The sequence below is a fragment of the Nuphar pumila genome, chromosome 6 (genome assembly GCF_984573655.1).
Source record: "Nuphar pumila chromosome 6, dmNupPumi1.hap1.1, whole genome shotgun sequence".
Lineage (NCBI taxonomy): Eukaryota > Viridiplantae > Streptophyta > Magnoliopsida > Nymphaeales > Nymphaeaceae > Nuphar > Nuphar pumila.
Genome location: NC_143254.1, coordinates 11,389,024 through 11,415,547, shown reverse-complemented (window position 1 = coordinate 11,415,547; position 26,524 = coordinate 11,389,024). Strand labels below are relative to the sequence as shown.

The 26,524-nt window shown below is 36.0% G+C and overlaps 1 pseudogene across 1 annotated transcript in view; it reads left to right on the top strand.

The window, feature by feature from the left end:
* Positions 1-1,061: 1,061 nt before the first annotated feature.
* The window catches only part of LOC149833957 (monodehydroascorbate reductase 4, peroxisomal-like), a 51,343-nt pseudogene continuing 25,880 nt past the window's right edge, over positions 1,062-26,524 (top strand). Inside the window, exons 1-3 of the transcript XR_016432735.1 lie at positions 1,062-1,183; positions 3,145-3,196; positions 12,310-12,390. The product of XR_016432735.1 is annotated as a monodehydroascorbate reductase 4, peroxisomal-like (transcript). The remainder of the gene's footprint in view (positions 1,184-3,144; positions 3,197-12,309; positions 12,391-26,524) is intronic.

Genomic DNA, 26,524 nt, shown 5'->3' with positions numbered 1-26,524 from the left:
AACATTCTATCCAATAGCTTGTTCTTGGTTTTTTTTATCATGGAGATCACCTGTGTGATCAGATTAGCCACAGGTGATTTTTGAAAGTAGTTGAGAAGGTTTGTACATTTATTTAGTTGGATGGTCTCCTTTCTCTTTATATATATATATATATATATATATATATATATAGAGAGAGAGAGAGAGAGAGAGAGAGAGAGAGAGGATTTGCTACAATTGAATTTATTGCAGTTGTAATCGACCTCTTAAATGAGGTGGAACGCCTTTGTTTAGTTTTTTTTTTCACATCTAACACTATATATGTGATCTACATGTTTTGTTTAGTGAAAATTGGTTTTTAGATGATTGGATTTTGACCTGTATATAGGTTTTTCTGGTGATCTAAAAATCATGGCTATGAAAGTATCATTTTTTTCAACTCATAAAAACATATTTTTTAATAAAAAAATATGATCCAATAGTGAATTCCTAATAAATCGAGCATGCCGAGAGGTTAGATTGTGTCAAAACAACTTGCATCTTGAGATTCAAACTAGATTGTAGGTACACTAAATTGTATTAAATATAAACCCATGCAAGGTTAAAATTGGATATAATGGATTGTAAGGGTAATATATATATATATAAAATGGTAATGATAAAGTGCTCCCTGAGTACCTACTCCTACCTAATAAAAGTTTTAGATTTTCAATTTTCTTAACTTTTTTTTGTTGATCAGACCCTTTAGATATAATCTGCAAGCATTATTTAATAGAACACAAGTTTTGGATAATGTGATTATAGCATACATGTAGGTTTTTTAAGATTTTTAAAAATCAACGGCTCACAGTGTATCAAAATTTTAAGCATGATTCCTATCAAATAAAGTATGTTGAGCAACATCCGTAAGGTTTAATTGAAAAGATACAACTTAAAAGATTTCTAGTACGTGGGATGCATTACTCTCTTTATATATTATATAGAGCTACCGTCGACCGCAAGTAATATGCGTGCGTGTGGTGGAGAAATATTTTCGTGGATTTAAAACAGTGTTCTTTCTTCCTCTCTCTCTCTCATCACCGAGATGGGTAGAGCGTTTGTGTACGTCATTCTTGGGGGTGGCGTTGCAGCTGGCTATGCTGCCCTCGAGTTCACCAGAAGAGGGATCAACCATGGCGACCTCTGCATAATCTCCGAGGAAATCGTAAGCACTCTCCCTTTTCCATTGTTTCCTCATCGATTCTCTTGTTTCCTTGATGTCGGTTTATTTTCTCTCTTGATTTTCCGCCTCTGTTTTTGTTCTTTCCATGACCAACTTCGTATATTCACGTCATAACCAGGGAGAGCATATTTTCTTGTGAAATCCTATTGGTTTATTTAGTCTTTGGTTGTTGGTGTTTATCGGATTGTTGGTTTTGGCCTCCAACTTTGCATAGTCACGTTAAAAAATTGCATTGGTTTGTTCGAATTCTCCTATTTCAGTTGCATTTCTTCTTTTGCTAGTTTTCTTTGGCTTTGTTTCTGTCACTACCGTGCCTAACTTTGCAATAGCCATGTCACAACCAGGTAGAAATAATCACTTTCTGTAGGGTTTACCAGTTTATCTCGTTCTCCATTGTTGGTGACCGCCTTTTTGCTGGTTCTTTGCTGATACTTTTAGATTTTGCACTTTAATGTCTGAATCAATGTGGACTCGTTATTTCCCGTAGGAAATTTAGTTATTTATCAAACTTTCTTATGTGGGCGTCTCTCTCTCTCTCTCTCTCTCTATATATATATATATATATATATATATATATATATATATATATATATTAGAAGCTTTAATAGTTACTAGCCAAATCTTGCCGTCCTAAGGGAAGGTTTGGTGTCAGTATTTTATAAAAGAACTAAATTTTAGTATTTTGCTTACTAATCTCTCGCTTGTTTTCTTGTTTTCCTTAAAAAGAGAAGGTTTTTAATTGCAATGAAGGGAAGAAAAGAAAATTGAAAGAGAAAAAAGCCATCGCGAGAATGAAGAATCACAACTTTTAATCTCTCAAGAAGTGTGCATGACACTCTTAAATTGTTGTCAGATGGCCCTGATTTAAAGATAAAAAATATGTTAATGTCACTAAAATCCGAAGGGTTTCGTGCTTTTCTTGAAGCAAATGATTTTTCCACCAAGGTACCCCTGCATCAAATTTAACAAGTTAGGATCGTTGGAGGTTTAAGGAATGAATTGGTAATCTGACGACCCATCCACATTTTCCCAATTTCCTGACGAGTTACAATCAGCTTCAGGCATTTGGCAGTGAGTAACATCTGGTTCACATTAATGTTTGGAATATGGTCTCCCATGTTGTGCTTAATATGTTTGAGTGTGAGGCTTGGTAAAACTATCTGGGTAAGGGAACTGCCTATCCCCTGCAACTGGGAGTCCTGCTAATCAATCATCAATACTCTTTGGCATATACAAAGTTAACTCTGGAGGGTGCAGCACTGCTGCTGTGATGGAAGAATTATGATGTGCATGTGTTTCTTGAATTCCATTGCTACATTGTTTTGCAAAAAATCAGTGATTTAACCCTTTTCTTACTAATTTTCTTAATTCCTACACCTTGTAATGCAATTCAGATCTATAAAAATAAAATTTTTAATGAATTTTTGAGCTTTTTCTTGAAACATTTATCTTGGTTCAGCACATGGTCGATATGTTTGGGTTGTCCATGTGATTCTTGTTCTCATGGTTCAAGATCAATTTATTTTAGTGCTATGCAAATCAACCTTAAGTATAGTTTAGCTTTTATCTTGTTCATAAACATTATCTGCTTATTAAGTTGATCGTACTCATGATTTATTTGAGGCATAACATTCCTATATATTGCTGTATGTTACATGAGCTTGTTTCTTTTACTTGTATTTTGTGATAGTGAGGAGGAAAGATTTAATGATTGGGCACTAATTCCTTATCATGTGTAAAGTTGGTCCCTTAGTCAAGTATTGATTCATATAGCTTCTGATCTGAAAGTGCACGATATAAGACATGATTTCATCTTTTTCCAGAGCTTACACGGATGTGATTCACAATTTTGTTGTTTCTCCTTGTTTTCTTATTCTTATAGTGCATATAGCCATTTGGGTCAAGGAACTCAACTTTGCTAATCAACATTTGATGTTCTGCAGGTCGCACCATATGAGAGACCTGCATTGAGCAAAGGATTTTTACTACCTGAAGGTAAATGTTTTTTCATGAAAAAATGTGAACAAGGTTACCTCACATTGTCCTTTTATGCTGTTTAGATGTTAGATTTTATTTAAAGAGTCAGACTTCATTGCAATTCTAGCTTGTTAGGTGATGGTGGTTCAGTCTACAAGTTTGAGATTATTTTCAAGAGAAACATGAAAAGTCTCTTTGTATCTTTGGTGGACTTCATAGCTTGAGATGTTAAGCAAAACATGACAAACTGAATTTTGACCTTTCAGCAGGACAGGGCTCTTGCTTTTGCTTCCGTCGGATTGAGCCATATTGATGGTTGATTGTAGTATATCCTATGGTTGTGTTATAAAATATTTTCACCTGGTTGATGTATTTCTTTCTGAATGAACACTCCAATGAAAAGAAAAGAGTTGATCTTCTTTTCGTTCTTCTAGTGTTGTGGTTGTTAAAATGTAATTCAAAATCATCATTGTACACACATATATATATATATATATATATATATATATATATATATATATATATATATATATATATAGAGAGAGAGAGAGAGAGAGAGAGAGAGAGAGAGAGAGAGAGATATACATATATACTATGTATGTATGTATACGTATCTCTATGTATATAAATAAATAAATATATATATATATATATACATATATTTCATTCATAATACCCGAAAAGGGTATTTCTGTAATTTCACCTTTTGCGCATATTCCCCTTGGACTATTGCTTGTAATTTCTTTTTATTTTTTCTTTATTCTTATTTTTCTTTTTGTTTTTCAAGATTGGAAATCGCACCACCTTGGGAGCCTCCCAATAGAGTCGTTGGGGGCTCCCCAACGACTCCTTTGGGAGCCCTCCATGTGGCTCCTCTTGCATGTATAAATAGGGGTGTTCTCCCCTTGTATTTGTTAAGCTTGAGAGTCTCAAGTATTTTCTTTTTTTATTGAAATACATGCCTTAGTGCATGTTTGCTATTTTTACGCATTTGTGCGTAGTTGTTCAAGTGTTGTGTGAGTGCCTTCGTGCACATCTTTTGTAAAGTATTTGTGCTTGTATGCGTATTATCTCTTCATAGACATTTTCACATGGCATCAAAGCCAAGTTGGTGATAGAGGATCATGGAATTCTTTATTTTTCGAGTGCCTCGAAAAGTGTGCCTTCGGTGTTTTTGAAGATTGAAGTAGTGGATCTTGCTTCTCCAATATTTTAGAAGAATCTTTCGCAAGTTCAACTTAGAGATATCTTTTTGGTTCGTATTTCTCTCTCTATTTTTTCTCTCGAATGGGCGAAAAAGAGTCCTCCTTTGCTCTCAGCTTTAAACTAAATGGTTCCAACTATCATGTTTGTGTCAGGAACATGGAGGCTCACATAAAAGGGAAGGGTTTATGGGGTTATGTTCAAGGCACAATCCCGAAACCCGAACCTAAAATTACTATTGTAAAAGATGGAGAAATCAAGATTCTTGAAGGAGATGAAAGAACCAAAGCGCTTGAAGATTACTCCAAGAAACATGACGAATGGACAATGAAGAATTTTAAGATTCTTTCTTGGATTTTTTCGTCGGTTGAAACCAAGATTAATGCCAATATTATCAAGTTCAAGAAAGCTTTGGAAGCATAGCATTATCTTGAAAAAATGTATACCTCAAGGGATCTATCCCATAAGTACTACCTTCAAAAGAAGACTCTTACTCTTCAACAAGGCGATATGACTATTAGAGAATATTTCGCCGACCTTTCTTCTATTTGGGATGAGCTTGCTATGCTCGAGCCAAAATGGAGTGGAGAAGCAATTGAACTCCATCACAAACAACTTGAAGAAAATCGGTTCTTCAATTTTTTGAATGAGCTAAGGCTCGAATTTGAGCAAATAAGGTCGTCTCTTTTATCTTCTTTTACTCCTTCTCTTGAGGATGTTCTCACCAAATTAAGTGGTGAAGAGACTCGTATGAGTATAAGTAAACAAGGATCAAATGTTCTTGCCGTTCATTCTAATTATGAAGAAAATGATGGGGTCAATGTCGTATCAAGACCTGAAAACAATGTAAAAACCTATCGTCCTTCTCACTTTAAACCACAAAATCAAGGAGGAAATAGTGGGCAAGGAGGAAAGAAGGACTATAGCAATTTTTTTGCCATTTTTATAAGAACCGGGGCATATTAAACCCATATGCCCTAAATGGAAGAGACTTCTAGCCATGACCACCACCGGTATACCGCAAAAGGATGAGACATTTTCAAGTGGATCTCTTTCACTAAATCAAATAGTGGAAGCTCTTCAACCTCTCCTCAAGGGAGCTACCTCCGGCTCCGCCATGTCTACCTCTTTTCCTCCAGGTAAAGTTTCTTGGCTTTTGGACTCCGGTGCATCTTTTCATATGTCCCCAAACATATATTCTCTTTCCGATTATTCAAAAAATATTTTCCCATCTTTTGTTTCCAATGCAGATGAAACTTCTCTTGAGATTAAAGGCATATGTAATTTTGAAACTCAAGATTTTTTTGTTCCAAAAATTAGATTTATACCTAAGCTAAACTTAAACCTTCTTTCTGTTTCTCAACTCTCGGACCATGGTTGCGATATTAAATTTTCTTTTGATAAATATTGCATACAGGATCGCCGGTCTGGGAAATTGATTGGGTGAGGCTTTAGGAAGTGAGACTTATACTATATGGACTCTCTTCAAGTTTCAATTTTTTTTTGTAATGTTGTCCGACACAAAGATATTAATGTGTGGCATAAAAGACTTGGTCATCCTAACGTCACCAAGTTGTCTTACTTACATTTTGCAAAAGATCTTTGTAAAAGTTCATTTTCTTGCAATGATTGTATTATGGAAAAAATGCGAAGTTTACCTTTTAAGCAAAAAACTATGTTCTCTTCTAAACCTTTCGAAATTGTTCATTCAGATGTTTGGGGACCTGCACCAGTTGTTTCAAAAGGAGGTTTTTCTTATTATGTAATTTTTTTGGATGACTTTTTTAGATATTCATGGATTTATTTTCTCAAGTATAAGTATGAAGTATTTTCGTGTTTTAAATCTCTTCATGTTATGATTATGAATCAATTCAACAGTAACATAAAGATATTTAGAAGTGATTCTGGAGGAGAATATCTCTCTAATGAATTCAAGAAATATCTTGAGGATAGTGGTATTGTTCACAAAAGGTCCTGTCCTAAACCCCCTCAACAAAATGGGTTGGTCGAAAGGAAACATAGATACATCATTAAGACCACTAGAACCCTTCTTATATCCCAAAATATTCTTAAAATTTTTTGGGCCGAGGCAACCCTTGCTTCGGTGTATCTTATAAATCGCTTATCATCTAGGAATTTTTGAAAGATCTCTCATTTTGAAGCATTACATAAAATGGAACCTAATTATAATAGGTTACGAGTCTTTGGTTGTAAGCGTTTTATACTTACAGATAAGAATGACAAACTCTCTCCTAAGGCTATTCCTTGCGCCTTTCTTGGATATTCCGAAACTCAAACATGGTTTCGATGTTATGATTCTAGAAATGATAAGTTATATGTCTCAAGAAATGTGACATTTTTAGAAAATTAGAGCGGCTTTGAAAAAAATGTCTCCCACCAAGAAAATGTTGACTATTCCTTATTTGACTTATTGACTAGTAATGATGATATGTCTAGTGATGATGAAGTATCATCAAACCATGATGGGGAAAATGGAGTAGATATTGATGAATTTAACTCATCCAATATCCAACAAGGTAGAATTTCAAGTGACCCAATAACCTATTATCGTAGAAATCGAGACACTTTCAGAAGTGCTATTGATCAATTTAGTGAGTCTGCTTTTACTCATGATCACAGAAGATCTGAAAGGAATAAGAGACCTCCAATTCGATTTGTCTCTTTTGATTTGTTTTCACCAGAGTTACCAGTCGAGGAAGCAGGAGCGGGAAGCGATACGGAAAGCGAGGCACTTTAAAAAATGTAGGAAGCGGGAAGCATGTGACCACTTAGAAGAAAATTACGAACCGTCTCGAAAGTGACCTAGGAAGCGAACCGAAAGCGAGGGGGAAGCAAAAAAATGAAAAAATGGGGAAGCGCGCTTCCCATAAATGGGAACCGCGTTTCCCATAAAAGGGAAGCGCGCTTCCCAAAAAAGGAGGACGCTTTCCCACGCGTTTCGAAAGTGCGACGTTTCGCGCTTCCAAAGCACGTATCAGGGAAGCACGCTTCCCCATTACCCTAGGCGCTTCCAGTAACTCTGGTTTTCACCTAGATATAGGGCTTGTCTTAGCGCTATTCATTCTTACTTTGAATCAAGGAATTTTGAGGAAGCTAAAAAATGTATAGAATGGCAAGAAGTCATGCAAAACGAACTCAATGCTCTTAGGAAAGTTGAAAACTGGGAACTCCAAACTCTACCTATTGGAAAGAAAACTATAGGTTGTCGTTGGGTATTTAAGGTTAAGACTAAGAGCGATGGATTTCTGGAAAGATACAAAGCTCGATTAGTCGCAAAAGGGTATGCCCAAGAATATGATATTGATTATGAAGAAACTTTTGCTCCTGTAGCTCAAATGGTTACAATTAGATGTCTTATCACTATTGCGTCTATAAAAAACTGGAACATTTTTCAAATGGATGTGAAAAATGCTTTTTTAAATGGTGATCTTAACGAAAAAGTTTATATGGATGCCCCACCAGGCATGAAAATTCCTAATGATAAAGTTCTTTGCCTTCAAAAAGCTCTTTATGGTTTGAAACAGGCTCCTAAAGCCTGGTATGATAGACTTAACAGTGTAATGCTCGAAAATGGTTTTTATTCTTGTTATACTGATACTGCTTTATTTACTAGAAAATCTGATGCAGGGATTGTGATATTATTACTTTATGTTGATGATATATTAATCACATGTGATGATGTTTAAGGAGTCAAGGATATTAAGTCCGTCTTGACTTTGAAATATGAGATGTCAAATTTAGGATTTCTGACATATTTTCTTGGAATTGAAGTTGTTTATTCTCCACGTGATTATTTTCTATCTCAATCTAAACTTGCTTGTGAGATTATTGACAGGTCAGAAATTTTTGATGACAAAATCTGCGAAACTTCTGAAATAGTGGGCTAAAAAATGAAGATTGATGATGGGGTTCCTCTAACTGACCCTACTCCTTACAGACAATTGGTAGGCTTATTGATGTACCTTAGCATCACTCGACCTGATTTGTCACATGCTATTCACATAGCCAGTCAGTTTCAGCATGCTCCCACAAGCGTTCATATGAGTGTTGTTCTTCGCATCATCAGATATCTAAAGAGAACAATAAATAAGAGTGTATTTTTATCCTCTTTTTTTGAATTAAAGTTAATTGCTTATACTGACTCACCTAGTAACATTTAAAAGTGGGGTTAATACGAGTCAGATAGATTTTTTCCTACTTAGAAAGAGAGATAGGGGTTGTTGCATCGATTGTAAGGTTATACCGGGAGAAAGTGTAGCTACACAACATAGAGTCTTAATTTTAGATCTTAGAATTAGACAATGCCGCAAAAGGGATAGACATAGGATAGATCCTAGAATTAAGTGGTGGGCACTGAAAGGAGCTAAAGAAGGAATGTTTGTAGAGCTGTAGTTAAGGAAGCTGATTGGTGTCTCGAGGAGGATTCAAAATCAATGTGGAATAAGATAGCGGGTGGCATGAGAAAAGTGGCTAAGGAGGTATTGGGTGAGTCTAAAGGCGGTGCACCACTAGGTAAGGATACATCATGGTGGAACGAGGATGTCAAATTAGCTATTAAGGTTAAAATAGAGTGTTATAGAAATCTAAGTAACAGTCGTGATAATGAGAATTTGGAGAAGTATATGATAGCAAAGAAGGAAGCTAAAAAAGTTGTTCGAAACGCGAGGGCTAAGGTATATAAGGAGGTTTATGACAAGTTGGATACCAAAGAAGGCGAGAAGGATATTTATAAGCTTGCAAAGATGAGAGATAGGAAATCGAAGGATTTGGGTATGGTTAGATGTATCAAAGATGAAACGCAAAGGGTTTTAGTCAAAGATGAGGAGATTAAGGAGAGATGGAAAGATTATTTTGATAAGCTATTTAATGATAGTCATGCTCAAGATCTTGGAGACTTCTCCATTCCTTTTCATGAGATTAATCGTGACTTCATGCGCAAGATTCAAAAGAAAGAAATTGCAGAGGCTTTGAAGAAAATGAAATCAAGAAGGGCAGTTGGCCCAGATGGTATACCTATCGAGGCTTGAAAATGCTTGGGAGATAAATGTTTAGAATGGTTGACAAATCTTTTTAACTTGATTTGGGGAACAAATAAGATGCGTAATGAGTGGAGGAAGAGTACTTTGGTGCCTTTATATAAGAATAAGGGTGATATACAAGATTGCATAAACTATCGTGGTATAAAACTCATGAGTCATACTATGAAACTTTGGGAGAGGGTGATTGAGTCTAGGTTGAGGAAGGTTGTCATGATATCAGAGAATCAATTTGGTTTTATGCTTGGAAGATCAACTATGGAAGCTATACATCTTCTTAGACAACTTATTGAAAGATATAGAGAGAGGAACAAAGATTTGCATATGGTTTTTATTGATTTAGAGAAGGCATACGATAGAGTACCTAGGGACGTTCTCTGGTGGACAATGATGAAGAAAGTTGTTTCTCTCAAGTACATTAGTATAATTAAAGATATGTATGAAGGAGTAGTAACCAATGTCCGCACTTGTGGAGGGGTGACAACCAATTTTCCGATAACGGTTGGGTTACATCAAGGATCTGCTTTAAGCCCTTTCCTATTTGCGATAGTGATGGATGAGCTTACGAGATCAATTCAAGAAAATGTACCATGGTGTATGTTGTTTGCTGATGATATTGTTTTGATTGATGAGTCTAGAGCTGGGGTTAATGCTAAGTTAGAATTATGGAGACATACATTGGAAGCTAGAGGTTTTAAGTTGAGTAAGAGTAAGACTGAATATATGGAATGTCGGTTTAGTAAGCAACGAAGTAGTGATGGGAGTGTAGTGAAGCTTGGTGAGCAAGAAATACCGGTGAATGATTATTTCAAATATTTGAGATCCATCATTCAAAAGTATGGAGAAATTGATGGAGATGTAAATCATAGGATAAAGGTTGGGTGGATGAAATGGAAAAGTGCAACTGGAGTGTTGTGCGATCGTAGAATGCCATTGCGGTTGAAGGGAAAGTTTTATAGGACGACTATTAGACCCGTTTTACTATATGGTACGGAATGTTGGGCTACCAAGAGACATCATATTCAAAAAATGAGTGTAGCTGAGATGCGGATGCTTAGATAGATGTGTGGAAATACAATAAAAGATAAGATTCGGAACGAGGAGATACGTAAGAAGGTAGGTGTTGCACCCATTGAAAATAAGATGCGAGAGAATCGTTTACGGTGGTTTGGACATATTCGGTGAAGGCCTAATGATGCTCCAGTTAGAAGGTTGGAGAAATGTGAAAATATATTAGTTAAAAGAGGTCGGGGTAGGCCTAGGAAGACTTGGATGGAGATGATAGGAAAGGATATGAATGCTTTGAACCTCACCGAGGACATGGCATTGGATAGAAATGATTGGAGGAAAAGGATTCATGTGGAAGACCCAAAATGAATTTCTTTTTTGGTTCATATCGCTGACCCCAATTGTTTTGGGATGAAGGCGTAGTTGTTGTTGTTGTTGTTGTTGTTGTTGTTGTACTGACTCAGATTGGGGAGGTGACCCTAATAACCGTCACTCCACCACTGGCTTTTGTGTCTTTCTAGGTGAGTCACTGATTTCTTGGCGATGTAAAAAGCAACAGAAAGTCTTTCTGTCTTCCACAGAAGCAGAATATAAAGCCATGGCGTCCACTACCATGAAAATTGTATGAATTCGACGCCTTTTAGAAGATATGAGAGTTGTCATTAAAGAACCAACAAAATTATGCTGCGACAACAAGAGTGCAATTTATATTGCCAAGAATCACACTTTTCATGAGCGAACAAAGTACATAGAGATGGATTGCCACTATGTCAGGGAAGAATACTTGAAGAAGGTCATTGATCTACCGTACGTGACGTCTGAATATCAACTGACAGACTTCTTTACTAAGGCACTTTGCTCGCTCAGATTTCACTTTCTTCTTGGCAAACTTGCGGTTATCGCACCGTAAGTTTGAGGGGGGGTGTTAAAATGTAATTCAAAATCATCATTGTACACATATATATATATATATATTTATATATATATAGAGATACATATAATATATACTATGTATGTATGTATACGTATCTCTATGTATATATATATATATATATTTCATTCATAATACCCGAAAAGGGTATTTCTGTAATTTCACCTTTTGCGCATATTCCTCTTGGAATATTGCTTGTAATTTCTTTTTATTTTTTCTTTATTCTTATTTTTCTTTTTGTTTTTCAATATTGAAAATCGCACCACCTTTGGGGCCTCCCAATAGAGTCGTTGGGGGCTCCCCAACGACTCCTTTGGGAGCCCCCCATGTGGCTCCTCTTGCATGTATAAATAGGGGTGTTCTCCCCTTGTATTTGTTAAGCTTGAGAATCTCAAGCATTCTCTTTTTTTATTGAAATACATGCCTTAGTGCATGTTTGCTATTTTTACGCATTTGTGCGTAGTTGTTCAAGTGTTGTGTGAGTGCCTTCGTGCACATCTTTTGTAAAGTATTTGTGCTTGTATGCGTATTATCTCTTCATAGACATTTTCACAGTGGTCACCCAACTTTCGGCTTAAAGTTTGATTATTCTATGCATGTGTAAATCCCAGAGTTTTTTGTAGCACTACCGTGATCATTATTTTTAAAGTGTTGTTACACTTCTGCAATGTGACAACACTTCTTTGGATTTTGAATTTAAAAATGAAACAGAATGGTAAAAAAATATTTTATTTTGGGGTTCATGTATCATTCCTACTCAAATAAAAAGAACTAAAGACACAAGCAGCGTAACCATTCTATTGTTCGTCTATTTTTTCCCTTGAGTGAGATAAACCATGACTTTATTTTCTTTTTTGTATGTTACAATTTTTTTTCATTTTAGTTATATTGTATTTTCCAAACTTATTTACTTAGTGCATTATCATATGCAGATCCTGCCCGTCTGCCCTCATTTCATACGTGTGTTGGTTCTAACGATGAAAGATTAACATCAAACTGGTACAAAGAACATGGTAATTTTTCTTTCCAAGGTCTTGTTTGCGTATCTTATTATGATAACTAGACTCCACTGCTGTGTTCTCAATGTGCATTTTTTCAGTAAAATTTGATGTACTTAGATACCCAGGTCTTGGTTGCATGTCTTATTGAAATACCTCAGCTCCATTGTTGTGTTATCAATGTACAAATTTTTCAGTAAATGCTTTTGTTGAGGTTAGGGATTCTCATTGATTCAGTACCTTCTATAAGTTTTGAAATTGGGTTGGCATGAATTTTTGCAATACTTAATTTTTGTTATTGAATTTTTTTGTAGAATATGCAATTGGCTACTAAAATCTAAATTAAAGGACACATTTCCGAATATATGTTGAAATTTTCAAATGAAATGTTTGAAGCTGTGATAGATCACTTCAATATAACTCCACATGTATATGTGAGTGCCCTCAATTACTGTTCAAAGTCTAATTTACAAGAATACTTCACATATTTTCTTGAATTCTCAATATCATGTTTGCCTTTCATGAAGAGTCATTTTGCTCAGTTTCCTTTACTGTACAAAAGCATGCTTGTAAATATGTATCATGTGAGTTTTATTGTTCCAAGCACTAAAGCTTGTTTTCTTTTAGTGAAAATAGAAGATTTTATTCAAGAAGTGGAGCATAGAATGAACAAGAAAGCATATCTTTGCATAAGTACAACTTCTTAAGGTCCAAAAGAGAAAAGAATCACTTGAGTGTAAGGGTGTGTTTGCTTGTCACAAAAGTGGCACCTTCTTTCACGGAAAAGGAATCATACCATCACCCACGAGAACTGAATCTGTGGAAAGGGGTCCAGTGTGTAAAATGGGGGCTGCTTTCCGCGAGGAAAATAACTCCCACATTTGTGTTGCATTGTGTGCCCTCGGAAATGGCACGAGTGCCCATGCATTTACCCGTAAAACTTCCCTTTTCCTTTACATGCAAACAGACCCTAAAGCTATATAAGTAAATGTCAAGGGATGAATAATTGAGATACACAAAAACCATGTCCCTGGCCAAAGTATCATCTTGACCATCCTACCCAATGTTATAAGTATCGTACCATACGATACATATCGTTACTTTTGGGTTTTGTGATGCAATACACACCCATATTGCGATACGAGTGTGTATCATGCCTGTATCAGGTGTATCGTGTCGTACCGTACGATACACCCTTGTATCGTGTCGTATCGTATGATACAGATCTAGCGCACTTAAAAAAGACCCAAAACTCAATTTTTAAGTTTTGGGTTTTAAAGACCTCTCGAGAGTCGACTTCTACATTTCTTTAGAGGCTGTTAGAAGGGAACCCACGCACCCTAAGAGCCATGAGATCAATTTGGGGGCTTATTGGTGCGCAAGGGAGAAGGCTTTTGCGATTTTCTCAATAGTGCATTTTCACTATTTTTCCACTCAAGGAAGTGGGTTAAGGTAAAAAACCCTATTCTTTGCTTCTTATTGAGCTTTTTTGGGAGAAGATGACATCAAATGATCTGACGTGACAATGGGGCACTCAAATAATGAGTAAAAATCGATTTAAAATCGAGTGCAACTGTTGTCATACTGTTATTTTGGGTGATATCTCTCGGTCGAAGCATCATTTAGCCAGGACACATCATAATACACAAGCATGCACACCAAGAAAATTGTTGGATGTCGTGAAATGACAATGCTAACAATTACTTGATGATATGAGAGAAAAAAACAAGAAAGAGAGATGAATGAGGCATAAATGGGACATATGGAGCTCTTAGAGGATGTGTATTACGAAGATGAGCTCCCTACTTCGATCCTATAACCTGTAGCATATTATCAGAAGTAGGAAGTTTTATAGGGAAGGAGAAAGGTGTGGTTAGTGTCATTTGTATTGTCGTCGCGGGTACAAAAAGAAGAGAAGGAGAAAGAAGAAGAGGTAGGGCTAGAGGCTCTATTAGGAGTTTTTTCCCTCCTAGGACTACCCTTGGGGCACAACCCGACATTCGTACTGTTATGTCTTCTCAGTATTTAGTTGATCAGGTCGATGCCACGTTTGGGAGATGGTTCTATGATGCATGCATTCTTTTTAATGCAACAAATTTCTTTTAGTTTCAGGTCATGGTAGATGTCATAACCAATATCGGGCCGGAATATAAAATGCCTTCATATCATGCATTGAGAGATAAAAAGTTTTAGATGCTAATGTGAAAGAAGTGAAGGCATATTGTGATGATATGAGGCGCAATTGAGAGAAATTAGGTGTAACATCATGGCAGATGGGTGAACAGATAGAAAGTCAAGAACTTTTTTTAAATTTTCTTTTATATTGCCCCAAAGGAATTATATTTTTGAAGTCAATTGATCTGTCTGATACACCCAAGACAACACATTTATTGTTCAGAGTTTTTGATCAGGTTATGCAAGAGGTTGAACCTCAAAATATTGTGCAATTTATTACTGATAATGCAACAAATTATAAGACAACAGGTAAAGAATTGGCAGAAAATTTTGGGTCATTCTTTTAGACCCTGTCTGCTACCCATTGCATAGACCTCATGTTTGAGGACATCGGTAGCATGGATGAGGTAAAGCAAACAGTTGAATGCTGCCAATAAATTACTAAATTTATTTACAATCATGCATGGGTTTTGAGCCCAACGAGAAAGTACACAGTTGGTGCTAAGTTGATTCGTAGACTCATAGTGTAGTTACTAGATTTGCTACAATTTTTTTGACATTACAAAGTCCAGTAAAGAATAGAGTTGCACTAAAAAATATTTTCATCAGATGAGTGGAATGCATATCCCCATGTACAAAAAAGAAAACCCAGATAAATTGTAGATATTGTATTCAGAAGTAAATTCTAAGATTCATGCGTGAAGTTGAGAATAACTATACTTGGGTGAAAGTTCTTCGTTTGGTTGATAGACCAGCTATGGGTTATCTCTATGAGGCCATGGATAAGGCAAAAGAGATCCTTAGAGATAATTTGGAGAAGAAAAAATTGTACATACCTCTATGAAACATCATTGATCATAGATGGACTAGGTAACTTCATCAACCTCTTCATGCTGCAACATATTATTTAAATCCTGCATTTAGATACTCCCCTACATTTAAAATGGATAGAAAAGTCAACAAGAGACTTTTGGATTGCATCAAAAGGTTGAAACCTGATTATAACGTTTAAGATCAAATTCATAAGGAAATGAAAACTTATAATAATGCATTGTATGATATGGGGAGACCTGTAGCAGTGCGAAACCGTGTCACGATGCGTTCAGGTAATTTATTTATTGTATTTGTTATTATGTTATTGATTTCTCATTTTCTTGTTTTTTTTTCAGACAGCAGGTGAGCAAGGTTTAAAAGTGATGTTCCAAATTTGAGAGCTTTTGTTATTCACATTCTTAGCCAAACATGTAGTGCAAGTGAATGCAAGAGAAACTAAAGTGTTTTTTATCAAATCCATACGAAAAGAAGAAATAGATTGAATCACAAAAGGCTCAATGACTTCGTCTATGTTTGCTACAACTTACGATTGAGGCAAAGGTATATAAAATTATAAAGTTAGTTTATTATTTTCATGTGTTTATTTAAAGTTTTTTTTATATCATTCAAAACCCAACTAATTTTAATTTTTTCATCTCATCTTTTTAGGAAAATCGAAAAGTTATCATGAAAGAGGCACAAAGAGCAATTCTATCCCATCAGTTTGAAATATTTTGATGAATTAGATGCATGACTTGAAGAAGCAGAATTTTTTTGAATGAGGAGAACATTCAGTGGATTAATGTGGAAGGAGTACAAGAGGTAGATGATGAAAACACCAGGTATCTTGGAGATGATGTGGATGTCGAAGAAGGAAGAGAAAAAGAAGAAGAAGAAGAAGAAGAAGAAGATATTGATGATATAGATGATTATGATTATTAATTTTTTATTAAAAAAACTTGGTTATTTAACACTTAATTGTTCATAAACTTGGTTATTTTGTTTTTGTTTTTGTTTATATAATATGAAAATATGATCTTGTGTCATGTTCTTAATTGCAAGATATTTAATAGTTTGCATTGTTCTTGTGCTATGTCACACGGACTCGGCTCCAAGGTCGCCGCACCCGCGTCGACACGCACCGACATGGGTGCGGACACGGGTGCGGCTCGGACTCGGTCAACCCGACCCTGGGTGTGGTCAACGCACCCAGGGTCATTTTGGTCCATTTTTTGGATTTTTTTTTTTTTGATTTTTTTTTTGAAATTTTCTGGGCTACAGCTGTAAGGAAAAAAACCCATCACAACTAAAAAACCTGTACACTTTCAAGTTTTAAGTACAGAATGGGCACAACTCAAGTTTTTGTGGTTTTTTCCTGTATGAAGAAAGTGAATTATTACAGTGTATGAAGAAAGTGCCCAAAAGTGAATTATTCCTGTATGAAGAAAGTGTACAGAATGCCTTCACAACTCATCACCTGTCCCCTAATGGGCACAACTTTGACCGAGTCTTATATATATATATTTTAATATATATATAGCCGAGTCCCCGTGTCCAAAATTTTTGAAATTGCGCCGCACCCGTGTCGCACCCGCACCCGCACCCGCACCCGCACCCGCACCCATGTGACATAGTTCTTGTGAGATATACATGCAATATTATCTATGATTCTATATTAGTTGATGTTTGATGATGTATTATGCATCTCATAGAGACATAAATATTTCATATGTGATTTTATAGTTGTATTTTGTGCAATTCATTATTGTTTCATACAATATGATTTTTTTAGAATTTTTGCTAAGTATTTCTTTTCTTTTTTGGATTTTTTGAATTTTTTTATTAAAAATTACAATACGTTTACGATACGATATGGTGTTACTATGGGCCCGACCGATATGGGTAAGAATACAATACTTACAACCTTATTCCTACCTATGACTTCCTTGCACTTTCCACCTGTGTAGATGTGTGTGTGCTTGCACGCACATGCACTTGCGTTTTTTTGTGATTACCAATGTTATTAAAAACGTGCTTCAAGGCGCAAAAAGCGCGCCTCGCCTCAAGTCGAGGGGATTTATGCTTTGAGGCACATGTATAAAGCGTAAAAGCTCTGATGCGAGGCGCGCCTCAAGATGAGGCGTATACGCCTCAGGGCCTTTGGTCAAATGAGGGAAATTAGGGTTTAAACAAAGGGCCCCCGACCCTAATTTTTGGATCGTCTTCTTTGTTCCTTTGGAGTGTCTTCTCTGCAGAGAGCATTGAATCGAAGAAGCGTTGCTTCCATCGTCAAATGGCGTACATCGAGAAAGGTATTTCGTCCCCCCCCCCCCCCCCCCCCTTTTGGAGTTTTTTTGGAAAGGGTTGAGTTCTTCGATCGATCGTTTCAAATCCCGTCCTCAACTTCTTTTTCGATGGATCGAAACGGCTTGTTGTTCTGTAAAATTCGGATTCGAGCGAATGCTATCGGTTGGAGTTAGGGTTCTCTTTGCGCACCTGCGAAGAATTGAAGGGAAACTCTAGGGTTTCGTGGTCTTCTCTTTGATTTGGTGTGGATTTAATGTTCTTGATTTGAGTTTGGGGAAATCAGCTTTTGATTCGAGGGTTTCTGTATCTTCTCTTCGATTTTGGTATGGATTGATGCTCTCGATGTCTGAAATTCAGCCTTCGATCCAGGGGTTGCCCTGGCCTCTCTTTTTTTTGTTGAATTGATGTGTGACGTTATGAATTTCTCTCACAAAGCGAGATCTCCCCTCCCCCCCCCCCCCCCCCCCCCCCACACACACACACACACACACACACACACACTGTTTTTTGGTTTTGTAATTTGTGATGCCTTGAATGCTGTAATTTGATTGCCTGCGTTTGTTTGTTTTTCATGCTTGATCGTTGATGCGATCTAGTTCATGCCTCTTTTCTTGAAAACGAGGATTCTAAATGAATACGTTGTGGCTGAGATTGGAGATTTTTTTGTTTTAGGACTCATTCTATGAATGTGACTTGCACGCTGTCTCTCTTGCCTGTAGTTGTGCCCTGCACTACTAGGAGAAATAGCAGAAAACCCCCAAGAAAAATGGTAGAAGATCAATCTGCAATTTACTCATGGTAGAAGAAAAGAAAATTTTGGTGTTCTGGTGAGGGTGGGAGTCTTAAAGTGCAGAATTAGGTGACTTGGGAGCAATGCCGATTGAATGGGCTTAGGAGAGTAGAATATATGTGGCCAATTGGCGGTACTTGACATCATAGCTGTGGTCCTACCACTATGTCATCGTTGCGATATTAAGCAGTTTCAATCATGAAGGTAGATTCTAAATCCATGGTATGAATGCTCATGTTTTATTTCTTAGATACTTACGTAGATCAAGTTGTTGCATTAATGTTACTTTTACATGTTAATCTCATATTTTTTCAGTATTTTTTTGAGATTTTTTATTTTTTGTTGGTTGTCACTTCATCAATAAAGCATTTTTTATTTATTTGTAATTTTAGATATTTTTTATAGTTTTTTTTAAGTTTTCAAAATTTTTTTGAGGCTTACGCTTTATGCCTAGCCTCAGTTTTTGGTGGAGCGCCTCGCTACGCCTCAACGCTTTTCACAACACTGGTGATTACTGAGCTAGCTTGTAGGAAAACATCTTGTAGCCACATAGTTTCTTCAACTACAGGGTTTTATGAGGCTAGTATCTGCTTCATACACTCCCTAGGTGGCAGACCTTTGACTATAAGTATTGGTTCCCTGCAGTGCAGAAAACGAAAAATCTAATGTAGAAACTTGCTAAACTGGTCAGCTGACCAACTACAACCTAAGATCATATGGATTGAAATGCCTGTAAATGGTTGGGTTGGCTGGAGTTCTTGTGCTGGATAACAGAAAATGAAATACCTGAACATATGAAACTGGCCAGCTGGCTTCTCTGAAATAAGGATTATGAATCAAAGTGCTTTCCTGATACATACATAATTACATACACACATATTGAAATTAGTTTCTCTTAAACAGTTTTATCTCTTAACTGTTCTAATCACCTCAAAAAATATAGTTGAAGTATTTTTTGCTTAATCTAAACTATTAAATGTGATTATCATTGTTTCTATACTCAGTGTGGGGCTTGATTCTTTTATCATCAAGTTTTAGTTATATGAGCCATTGAATGCTTTTTGCTAAGCTATACACAATGTACCTGTAAGTTCAAATTAAGCTAACACCTACACGTTTTTTTAAGCACATGTATGTAGTGTACAATCTAGTTGGAAGTCATAGTTGCGAGTTGTATAAACTCAATCTGACCTCATAGATGTGTTCATAGGGATCATACCTTGGATCATATTTTTCCAACATATTGTTTGTACAATCTAGTTGGGAAGTCATAATTGCAAGTTGTATCAACTCACTGACCTCATAGATATGTTCATAAGGATCACACCTTGAATCATATTTTTCCAATGTAAAATATGTTCTTATGAGTCTTAAAAATTTGGTACATTTGTGAGCCTTCAGTTTTTATCACTCTTGGAAATATTGCTTACATATCACAAAGTCATGTCTGAAACCTGGTTCCTACTAAACAAACCATCTAGATCACATATGTAGGATTAGATATACTAAAAAAAATAAAAAAATCTAATCGATTGTAGATACAATTGATCTTAGCAACACACACACACCCCTTTATGCTACTCATGTTTGTGTTGCTGGCAAGGGAGGGCAAAATCTGATTGATGGCACCCCATATAGATTGTCCATGAAGTTTTGGATTGAATGCCTTAACAATATATTGACATGTTATCTCATCTTGCATTTGGAACACCTGAAACCTGATCAGATTTTGGATTTAACCAAAGCTTAGTGGATGGTTGTTATGTGAAAGGAAACAAGATGTTCACCAAGAACAATAATGTGAACACTCAAAAGAGTTTCACCAAAGCACCAAGAGAACACACACAAGCCACAAGATGGCTCACACACAAACACCCACTAAAGGGGCAAACACAAGGGATAAAAATAATATTTTATTGAGCATACATATTCTGGGGGTTTTGCCCCCTATTTATACAGAAAGTTGGAGCTCCAAAAGGGAGAGTTGTTGGGGGGTCCAAGCCGTTGGACTCCCAATGACTCTATGGGTTGACTAGTCTCATCCTAACTAAAAAACAAAAAGAAACCTAACTAAACTAACCTAGTTACTATCCTAGTTATATACAAATATATATATATATATTATATATATATTTATATTTTTAATACTCCCTCTCAAACTTACGGTTGGATAATCGAAAGTTTGCCTAAAAGAAAGTGAAATCTAGGAGCAACAAGAGGTTTGGTGATGAAGTCTGCCAATTGATATTCTGAAGTAACATAGGGAAGATCAATGGTGCTATGTAGGTACTCCTCTCGTACATAGTGGCAGTCCATCTCGATGTGTTTGGTTCATTCGTGAAAAGTCTGGTTGCTGGCGATATGTTAAAATATGTATGTATGTATATATATAATCTGTATTTTATTAGTTTGCCCGATAGAGGCATTTTAGTCTTTTCACACGTAATTATAGTTTTTTTTATTAAAAACAACTATACAACAACAATAACAACAACAACAACAACAACTACGCCTTCATCCCAAAACAATTGGGGTCGGCGATATGAACCAACAAAGAAAATCATTCTGGGTCTTCCACATGAATCCTTCTCCTCCATTCATTTCTATCCAATGCCATGTCCTCGGTGAGGTTCAAAGCATTCATATCCTTTCCTATCACCTCCATCCATGTCTTCCTAGGCCTACCCCGACCTCTTTTAACTAATATATTTTTATTAAAAACAACTATATTTTTATTTTATTTATTTTTTATTTTATTTTATTTATTTCTATGCCATTGGGGGCCCCACTCCATAGAGTAGGGATGGCAATGGACCGGGGCGGGGACGGGGGACAAGGTCTCCATCCTCGCCCCGTCTCAAAATTCGAACCTCCACCCCCGCCTCCATCCCCGCACAGGGATGGATTTTAACCTCCACCCCCACCCCCACCTCCATCCCCCCTCCATCCCCAGTCCAAACGGGGATGAGGCAGAGCGGGTCCCCGTTTCCCCTCGGTCTATTGCCATCCTTTAGAAGGATTGGGGATGGGGCGAGGTGGGGCAAGGCGGGGATCGTGACGGGGGCGGGGGGAAAGCGTATGTCCATCCCCGCATGGGGATGGATTTTAATCTTCATCTCTGCCTTCATCCTCATTTCATGCCCTTCATCCCAGTCCAAACGGGGCGAGCCGGGGCGGAGCCCCGTTTTCCCCAGGTCCACTGCCATCCCTACCATAGAGTCATTGGGGCCCCAAGGAGCTCCCAATGGCCTCCCTTTGGTTTGTTGTATATAAATAGGGGAGGTGTTTCCCCTATTTCCTTCAATGCTTTTAAACATGTTATTAATAAAATCATATTCTTTTACTTGTTGGTGTTGCCCTTTGTAGGCACTTTGTATTGTCCCATAGTGGACTTTTGCTAATGCACTTTTGTGCTTGTATTGTGCCTTTGTTATTGTCCACTTTTGGACTTGTTTGTGCCTTTTGCACTTTGTTCTTGTAATTCTGCATACTTCATTACATGGTATCGGAGCCATAGTGCTTTTGGTCTCTTGAGACCATTGAAAGATCGTCATTTGGGGATCATGGTGCTTGTGGTAACTCAAGTGGAAGGGCTCTTTCATGCACTTCCATAATCCCTCCTCCCTCATCTACTGAGTCAAAATGGAGAATGAGAAAAATATTGATCTCTTTTTCAAGTTGAATGTTACCAATTACATGATATGGGCATCCACCATGAAAAATAACCTCAAGGGCAAGAAGCTTTGGGGACATGTGATGAGCTCTATTCTGAAACCTCAACTCAAAGTCACCAAGTTGGAAGGAGGTAAAAAAAAGTTTTATAAGGAAATGCTCGCATAAAAGTCATTAAAAACCATCGATTCAAGATAGAAGATTGAGAAAGTAAACATTGCAAAGATTCTTGCGTGGTTTATGAACAATGTTGAGCTCAAAATATGTGTCAACATCGTTAAGTTCCGTTAAGGCAAATGAGACATGTTTTTTATGAAAGGTACGTATACACAAAAAGATCTTATAAGACAATTCTTTCTTAAAAAAAAATACGTACCATCAAACAAAGGGACATGAGTGTCCGTGATTACTTTAATACTTTTTGTTCCTTATGCGATGAATTATCTCTTCTTGAACCCAAGTGGGTCGCTAGTGAAGATGTTGAACTAAGAAAAAAGCAAATGGAAAAAGTGCACTTTTTCCAATTCTTGCAGGGGCTTAGGCCTAAATATGAACAAGTTAGATCTTCTCTTCATAAATCTAAGCCTCTTCCCTTGGAGGACGCCGTTGCCGAAATATGCTAAAAAGAGACTCGACTTGGTATGATAAAAGGAAGAGATGAAGTGTTAGCCATGTCTAAACCCGACAATCATGTAAAAACTTACAAACCTCCACACTTTGAGAGACAAAATAACTATAATGGTGGCTACAAGAAGGCTATTTGTCAGCATTGTCATGAACCAGGTCATATATGACCCAATTGCCTCAAGTTATATGACACCCTCAAGAACAAAGTGAGTTCCGTTAAAGAAGCCACACCAAGGAAGGAAGAACCAATCAAAGGAAAAGATTCATTTTCACTTGCTTAATTATATCGGAGGCACTTCCAACATTACTCAAATCTCCATCTACATCGGGTGCCATGATAACCTCATCTTCTCCTCTATGTATGTCTTCTTAGATCCTTGATTCGGGGCCCTCTAAGAATGGTTTATCCGATTTATGCACCAACTCTAAAACTTCCTATGTTTCAACTACCAATGGAACATCTTTGTAAATTAAAAGTATTGGAACCTTAAATTCCTCTCAAAGTTTTTTTGTGCCAAAAGTTAGGGTTGTTCCTCAACTAAATGTAAACCTTCTTTCCGTTTCATAAATTTTCGATCATGGATGTGAAATTTCCTTCTCATCTAAAGGTTGCTCCATGCAGGATCTTCGGTCTGGGAAGCAGATTGGGCAAGGCCATAGGAGGGGCGATCTCTACTCCATGAATTATCTAAATCTTTCTCCATTTTTTTTTTTAATTATGTCAAAGATAAGTATATTGAAACTTGGCATAAAAGACTTGGACACCCAAGCTACTCAAAGATGTATTTTCTTTCTTTTGAAAAAAAATTTTGTAATGAAAAAAATTTAGTTTGCAAAGATTGTATCTTTGGAAAGATGAAATCCATTCCTTTTCCTAATAGAAGTTTTGTCTCTAAGAGACCTTTTGAATTAGTGCATTCGGATGTTTGGAGATCTTCTTCCGTCATATCAAAATGAGGATATTCATATTATGTTATCTTTATCGATGATTTTACTAGATATGTATGAATCTACTTCCTTAATTTTAAATCCGATATGTTCTCTTTTTTTATGAAATTTCATATGATTGTCAAAAATCAATTTCAAAGATCCGATTCGGATGATGAATACTTATCAAATGAGTTTTAAAATTATCTAGAACAAAACAAGATTTTTCACCAAAAGTCATGTCCTAGAACTCCCCAACAAAATGGATTAGCCGAAAAAAAACATAGACATATTATAGAAACCATTAGGGCACTACTTATTTCTAAAGATATTCCAAAAAGTTTTTGGGCCAAGGCCGTTCTGGCATCAACATATTTGATAAATAGAATGACCACATCATTCTTGCAAAATACATCTCTTTATGAAAAATTATTTGAAAGAACACTCAATTTCAAGCGGTTGTGAATTTTTTGTTGTAAGTGTTTTATACTCTTACATAAAAGAGAGAAATTGTTTTCGAAAGCCATTAAATGTGTATTCATGGGTTGTGGAGAAAACAAAAAATCCGATATGTTCTCTTTTTTTATGAAATTTCATATGATTGTCAAAAATCAATTTCAAAGATCCGATTCGGATGATGAATACTTATCAAATGAGTTTTAAAATTATCTAGAACAAAACAAGATTTTTCACCAAAAGTCATGTCCTAGAACTCCCCAACAAAATGGATTAGCCGAAAAAAAACATAGACATATTATAGAAACCATTAGGGCACTACTTATTTCTAAAGATATTCCAAAAAGTTTTTGGGCCAAGGCCGTTCTGGCATCAACATATTTGATAAATAGAATGACCACATCATTCTTGCAAAATACATCTCTTTATGAAAAATTATTTGAAAGAACACTCAATTTCAAGCGGTTGTGAATTTTTTGTTGTAAGTGTTTTATACTCTTACATAAAAGAGAGAAATTGTTTTCGAAAGCCATTAAATGTGTATTCATGGGTTGTGGAGAAAACAAAAAATGATATAGACTCTTTGACTCTAAGAGTAACAAACTATATGTTTCTAAATATGTAACCTTTTTGGAAAATGAAAATGGTTTTGAGAGAACCAAGGAAAACAATGAAGTAAATTATACTTTTTTATTTGATCTCTTGCCACAAGAAGAGTTGACTTCTTGTGATGACTCTTTGAATGACATCGGGGATAATACCTTGAATGATAATGAAAATGGTGATGATAATGTGCATTCAATTGATGAGAATGCAGAATCATCTATAAGAAATAATGATATTGTTGATAAACCCATATAAATATATTCTCGGCGTGAGCAAAGGTATTCAATAAATACTTTAGAAAAATATTCACAAAATTTGTCATTAGAAGAAATCTCTCTTAGAAGATCTAATCGTATCTCTAATCCACCAAGTAGGTTTGTATCTTATGACACATTAACACCAAAATATATGTCATGCCTAATGACTTTACATTCCTATCATGAATCGTCACATTATAATGAAGCAAAAAATCTTCCATAATGGGTTAAAGAAATGCATATAGAACTTAAAGCTCTTGAAAAATCTAAAACATGGAAAATAACTTCATTACCCATAGGGAAAAAATCTATTACCCATAGAGAAAAAATCTATAGGATATAGATGGGTTTTAAGGTTGAAACCAATAGTGATGGAACTCTAGAACAATATAAAGCTAGGTTAGTGGCCAAAGAGTACTCTCTAGAATATGAAATTGACTATGAAGAAACATTTGCCCCAGTGGCTAGAATGACTAGTGTTAGGACACTCATAGTCATTGCACTTATTAAAAAATGACCTATATACCATCTAGATGTGAAAATTGCTTTTCTAAATGGTGAATTAAATAAAGAGGTATACATGGATCCTTCGTCAGGGTTTTGTATTGAAAAATGTAAAATCCTTAAACTTAAAAAGACTTTACATGGTCTAAAACATGCTTCTAAAGCTTGACATGATAAATTTAGTAATGTAATGACTCATCTGGGTTTTTATTCTTGCTATACTAACAATATTCGTTTTGTTAAAAGTACAGGTCGATTGTTATTCTTTTACTTTATGTAGATGATATGATTATCACTGGAACTGACAAACAGTGAACTATTGATATTAAAAAGATTTTAAAAGAAAATTTTGATATATTTGATTTAGGTTTTTTAAGATATTTCTTAGGTATTGAAGTTGCGTACTCTCCTAGAGGATACATCATTTTTCAAATGAAACTTGCTACTGATATTTGTACCAAATCTTGCATTACAGATGATAAGAAAATAAAAACCTCAAAAGTGATTAATGCTAAATTAAGGTTGGAAGATGTAACTCTGCTTGAAGATCCTACACCTTATCGCCAACTAGTTGGGTCACTCACCTACTTATCCATCATTCAGTCAGACATAGCTCATGCAGTTCACTCCGTCAGCCAGTTTCAGCATGCTTCTACCATTGTTCACATGAGGGTTGTCTTGAGAATTGTTAGATATATTAAGAATACTATAACAAAAGAGTTTTTTCTATCCTCATCTTCTTCATTAGATTTACATGCTTGTAATTGGGGTGGAAATCCCAATGATAGTCTCAAGTACCAGTTTTTGTGTATTTTTAGGTGACTATATGATTTCATGAAGATGTAAGAAGTAACAAAAAGTATCATTATCTTCAACTGAAGCTGAATATCGTGCAATGACTACGACAACAATAGAGCTTGTGTGGCTTAAAATTTTTCTTAGCGATATGGGAATAATCATCTCAACACCTTTGAAGATATGCTGTCACAATAAGAATGCAATCTACATTGCGAGC